This window comes from Tupaia chinensis, unplaced genomic scaffold (assembly GCF_000334495.1).
Source record: "Tupaia chinensis unplaced genomic scaffold, TupChi_1.0 Scaffold000365_1, whole genome shotgun sequence".
Lineage (NCBI taxonomy): Eukaryota > Metazoa > Chordata > Mammalia > Scandentia > Tupaiidae > Tupaia > Tupaia belangeri.
Window position 1 is genome coordinate 2,650,324 of NW_006159862.1, and position 6,167 is coordinate 2,656,490.

Genomic DNA, 6,167 nt, shown 5'->3' on the forward strand with positions numbered 1-6,167 from the left:
CTCTGACATGGCCGACCACAGTTCAAGTCCTGGACCAGGTGGCTTGCTTTCTCACTTTCTCAATTTCTCTCTCTGGTCAAATTAAAATAAAAATGAATGAATGCATAAAATTAAATAAATAATTATTTTTTTAAAAAAAGAAAAAAAAACTCGGGAGTTGCTATAGTTTAAAAAATAAAAAAGAACAGCTTAACAAAAGAGGCTTATGCAGATACTAGATGTGATAATGCCAGAAAGAACGCATTCCGGAAGGTTCCCAAACAAACACAATGCAGAGACAAGGCGCCCTTGGGAGATGACTTGTCAGGAGGGGGCGGTCGCCAGCCCTTTGCGGCTCCGCCTCCGTACTTCCTGGTTCTTCTCCCTACTTGGGACACTGGCGGGCCTTTTTCAAGGGCTTGTCCTGAGCGTGTGCTTTCATACCTAATAAGGAGATAATAAAAGCTGGGGAAGGTCGCACACCCCGTAGTACTCAGCCAGTGGGGAGCTGGGGCAGGGACTGGAGCACTAGAGAAGAAGCTGCTTGCCGTAAACAATTGGAGCAGGCCTGCACGTCAGACACCCGGTCTTGCAAGACCACAGTTAGAGTCTTGCTTCTCCGTACTTCGTGTCTCTGCGTTCATTGAATGGGTGAGTGTGTTTCTCACACAACCAGCCTGGATATTCAAACTGCAGTGGCCATGTGACTTCCACCACTGCAGTTCAGCGTCCCTGTGGCTGGGCCAAATAAGTGTTGTTCTAAGCTACTTGGTTGGGGTCGGTTTGTTACCTGGCACTATCACAACAATAACTGTCTGATACAAGCCCTGTATCATCGCTCAGATTCCGTGACCCGGATGTGCATCCTGAATCCATCACTTGCTGTGACTTCGAATAAGATCTTTATTACTGTTATATGAATTATTATTCATTTTACCCCATCTACTTCAAGTTTTCCACAAGAGACAGAGATGTTTAAGGGGCAAAGATTTTAAACCACAAACTACTAGAGATAACTACAAAACTTCAGGCGAAGAGCTGTTGCCACTGTCATGCATCAAGCTAGCTGAGTTTCCTGGCAGCCAAGGTGAGCAGAGAAAGAAGATGAACTACTAGGTTGGGGAGCAGCTATAGCCCAGGAGCTGAGTCCCACAGGCTGCCAGGCTGCCCCTGGGTCCCCCTCACATTGCTGTGTACTCCTAGCACAATCCTGTCACCCTCCTTCCAGGCCCTGCTCCAGTAGCTCCTCAACTTGAAGCCTTCCTGGCTGGACTGTCACAGCATCTGCATCTGTCACTCACTTTATGGGGTATCAGCCTGTGCTGTGTTCAGAAAAGGCTTGTTGAGTGAACGTGAGAAACGGGCTCACCCAGCCACGGCCAGAGCAAGGACGCAGAGACACGAGGGACGGGGAAGCGAGACTTCACAGCGTCTCACAAGGTCAGCTGTGTGATGGGCCGTTGCCGTGCGACGGGCAGGTGATGGGTGACGGGCAGGCGCCGGGTGATGGGCAGGCTCAGTGTGATGGGCAGGGCTGGGTGACGGGCAGGGCTGGGTGATGGGCAGGGCTGTGTGGGGGCGGGTCTGGGTGATCGGCAGGGCGGGGTGATGGGCAGGGCTGGGTGATGGGCAGGGCTGGGTGATGGGCAGGGCTGGGTGATGGGCAGGGCTGCCCAAACCGGCCTCAACAAGCAGCGTCTTCTCCGTGCGCCAGCCCCTCCCGGGCCGTCCTTGGTGAGCACTATGGGTGTACGCCCTTCCGGGACATCGCCTGGGGTCGACCATTTCCGTATTAGGATGCAGGTGCAGCCCAGGAAAGAGGCCCGCCAGGTGTCCCGAGGAAGCAAGGGGGAGCAAAGGGCTGGTGCCCCCCGTCCTGAGAAGGCACCCCTCGAGGGCGACCTGTCTCTGGACTCCGTTTACAGGCGCTGTCCGGAACGTGTGCTGCCTGGGGCCGTCCCCGCTGCCAGCTGCTGAAGCTCCTTCTGTGCAGCTCTTCTTGAGCAGGGACCGCTCCGGCTGCTTGTACAGAGTGAGCGGGTAAATGAGGAGAGGACCTACAGGCCAGAGGCGAATGGGTTTAAAAGCTGGTAAATGAATCCGCAGAGGAGACAAAGGTAGCGGGACTGGCTGCGAGCCGAGACCAGGGCGGAGTGCAGGGCACCGTTTTTATCCCAGTGCATGGACAGCCCTGCCGCGTGCTGGGCCTGAGGAGGACCCCGCGGCCCTGCTTTGGAGGAGCGAGGGGCTGCAGGCTCAGGGGCACATCCAAACTTGCCGTGGCCGGGCCGATCGCTGCCATGGAAAAGTCCCGGGTGGAGGCTGGACTGGCACGGCAGCAACCTGGCCCTCCCAGAGGCCGGCCCACTCGGGACGCTGCGTGCCCATCCCAGGCTGCCCGGGCACCCCGGGCACGCACCTGCAGCGGAGCGGGCAGAGGGTGCTGGTGGGTCAGCGTGAAGACGGTTAGGGGTACCTCTCTCTCTCTCTCTCTCTCTCTCTATTTGTATGGTGAGCCACATGCACCCTATAGCAAAACAAAAACAAAAACACCCCAAATCCATACATTCTGGGGCTCCCGGAACCCCAAGCAAGGCAATGAGCAAGAACTCCCTGCCTGACCCCCCCTCTTTGCTGGTGAGCACGTGCAGCCTCTAGCAAACAATGTTCAAAACTTGTGAGATCAACTGAGAATAGTGTTCCTCACTGTTCCCTCGGGCTCGCTCCATGCAGCTAACGTGACTGTCATAGCGCTGCCCTGGCTCGAGCGAGAAACCCCTGCCTGACACGCCTGGTCCGGGCTGGCTGGACCAGGGTGGCCTGTGGCATGAAGACCCTTTTGGAGAGGACTCTCTTTTATTTTATTGGAGAGGTTTTTGCTATAGGGCGCATGCGCTCACCAGAGAGACAGAAAGAGACAGAGAGACAGAAAGCGAGAAATCACCCCCGGGGGGATGGCCACGCTGCAATCCCTTCTCTTCCATTCTCCTCTTTGAATCTTTGGCACACATGCACACGCGCCTGGTGTGAGTTTAAGCCACCAGGTCCGAGACTCGAACTGCAGTCGGCTACATGGGAGTCCAGCGACATAGCCATTATGCTAACTGCTGGTCCCTGGAGGGAACTCTCTTATGGAAGAGATAAATAAACTTTAAAGAGAGAGAGAGAGAGAAGTCCACGCTTGAGCGTGTTATAGTGAAACTACAGGATAGTGAAAGGGACTTTTTTTTTTTTAGTTTTCTATGGAGCTCATAGGCTTGCCAGAGAGAGAGAGAGGGAAAGCGAGAAATCTCCCCCAGGGAGATGGCCATGCCGCGCTGCCTCCTCCTCTCAGGATTTTGAGCACACACACATGTGCCCGGCGTGTTTTTCAAGTCAGCGGGTCCAGGAATCGAATCATGAAGTCAGCCATGTGGGCCCTGCCAGCCCCCAAGAGGATATTTTTAAAAGCAGCCAGCGACGGGCCAGCAGATGGTGTATCCGTTACGTGGCTGGACTCCCACATGGCTAACTGTGGTTTGAGTCCCGGACCCGGTGGCTTGAAGCTCACGCCAGGCACGTGTGTGTGTGCCCGAGATCCCGGGAAGAGAACGGAGGGGAAGGATCGCAGCGTGGCCGTCCCTCGCTTCCCCTCCCTGTCCGTCTGTCTCTCTCAGTGTACGTGCTGCAACAGAGACCTCAGAAGAGAAAGGCAGCCAGAGAGGAAAGAGAAGAGAGCCAGCCGTGACGCGGTGTCGCAGAGACGCTGAAAGGGCTGAGGGAAGCGAGGGGCCGAGGACCAGGTAGAAAGGAGATTTCGAGGGGGGAGCCGTGTGACCAGACCCACCCTCGCATCAGTGTGTGGAGTGAGCCAGAGGGAGTGGTTCGGAACAATATTCTCAACTTATCTCACGATTTTTGAAATTTTTTTGCTAGAGGGTGCTTGTGCTCACCAGCAGAAGACCAAGAGCCAGGGAGAAGGAGGAGAGGAGAAATCACCCTCCGTGGGACGTGCAATCCCTTCTCCTCCATCGCCCCCTCCTTCGGGCATGGCCACACACACACCCCTGGTGCGTTTCTCAAGCCGCTGGGTCTGGGACTTGAACCATGAGGTTGGCCATGTGGGACCCAGTGCCTTAACCACTAGGCTGATATTAGAAAACTCTAAGGAGTGTATTCATTGGCACCCCGTGTGCTGACGAAGAGCAGAAGCGCAGATGCCCATGACTAATGAAGGGGGCGGGCGTGGGGCAGTGGTAGTGCGCTGCACTCACATGGGGAAGGTTCAGGGTTCCTGTCCTGGGACCCCCCCTGAGCACGCCGGGCACGTGCAGCTTGCCTGTGGTCCCCGCTGGCTGAAACTTGGACAGACAGCAGCATGCAGACCGTGTGGGGGTTCTTCTTTCTCCCTCTCGGAATAAATTGGGGCCAGCAGGTAGTGTAGTGGTGGAGGCTGGACTCCCACATGGCCGGCCAGGGTTCGAGTCTCGGACCTGGCAGCTTGGAAATCATGCTGGATGCACGCACGTGTGTGTGTGCCCAAAATTCCAGGAGGAGAAGGGAGGAGAAGGGATTGCAGCGTGGCCATCCCTCCTGGGGGGTGATTTCTTACTTTCCCTCTCACTGTCTATCTCTCAATGAGTGCACATGCCCTATAGCAAAACTTTGTTAAAAAGTTAAATAAGTAGGGATCAGCAGTTAGCGTAATGGCTATGTCGCTGGACTCCCACGTAGTTGACCGCAGTTCGCGTCCTGGACCCGGTGGCTTAAACTCACACCGGGCACGTGTGCGTGCGTGCCCAAGATCCCGAGAGGAGACTGGAGGAGAAGGGATTGCGGCGTGGCCATCCCCCCTGGGGGGTGATTTCTTACTTTCCCTCTCACTGTCTATCTCTCAATGAGTGCACATGCCCTATAGCAAAAACCTCTCCCAAAAAAGAAAAAAAAAGTTAAATAAGTAAATAAAGTAAAAGAGAAAGGGCCTGGTGACACTCCGTACACAGAGCTCTGCGGTCGGAAGGGGTGGGAAGGCTCTCCTGGACCCATTGTAAGGGCCGTAATGAGAAGGGGCATGCGACGCTGACACAGGCGAATTATGTCCGCATTTGGGTAAAGAAAAGGCGGGGCAGCCCATGGTGTGGTGGTTAAGGCGGTTGGATCCCACATGGCCAACGATGCAGTTCGAGTCTTCCACCCAGCAGTTTGCGAAACAAGCTGCATATGCATGCCTGCGTGCCCCACATCCCTAGTGGAGAAGGCAGAAGGGGTTGTGCACGACTGTCTCCCATGGGGGGTGCGTTCTCACTTTTCTCTTCTCTCTGTCTCTGCAAACATGCGTGCCCTCTAGGGCCTTTGTGGGACAGGGAGGTAGGAGAACATATATGTATGGGTATACCTGCCTCTGTGTGCTCAAATACAGGCTAAGAATCCCTTACACCATTTATCCCTAGGCAGGGGAATGGGGGTCTGGGGTCAATGGTTCAAGGAAAATTCTTGCCTCATGCAATACCAAAAAGATTTGTCTGCTAACTCTGAAATGAGAGCCGGGAGGGGGAAACGAATACTTTAATCCAAGGGTTCAAATCCCAGCACCAACCAGGGCCAAGCAGGGAATGTGAATTTAATATTTGAATGAGGAAAAAACAAATAGTTGAGTGAGACGTTAGGGAGGGGTGGGGACTGAGGCCAACAGAGCGTGTCCCATCTAAAGGGACATCTAGATGGCTGCCCCTGGGGAGTGCAGGCCCAGGGCTGTCGGCTTCTGAGGCAGAGAGAGAGGTGGAAATGGGCTGGTCACGGTTACCATGGAGAGAGGGCGGGCTGGGAGTGTTGCGGGGCTGGAGGGAGGTGTAACAGCCAGGAACAAGGACGGACTGGAGTCTCCGTACAGTCGGACCACAGACTCCTGTGGCAGGCTCTGCCGTACCGCGGTCGGGTCCGCAGGGCCTGTGCTAGGATCTGGGGTAGGCGGGACTTGAACTCGCGGATGGAATCCAGCCAAAGACAGACTGCCTCCTAGGCCCAGGAGAGTGTGTATGTTAAGTGCTTGCCCTTCTGCGGGGTCTCAGTCTCCCACGTGTGAAAAAGGGGTCCAGTGACGTGTGCAGGGGGCCGGCCCCAGCGGCAGGGGTACCGCCCCTTCCCCCGGCGCATCCCGCCTCGCTCCGCCCGCCCCTAGCGGAAGCCACGTGCAGGGGGCGGAGGGGCGG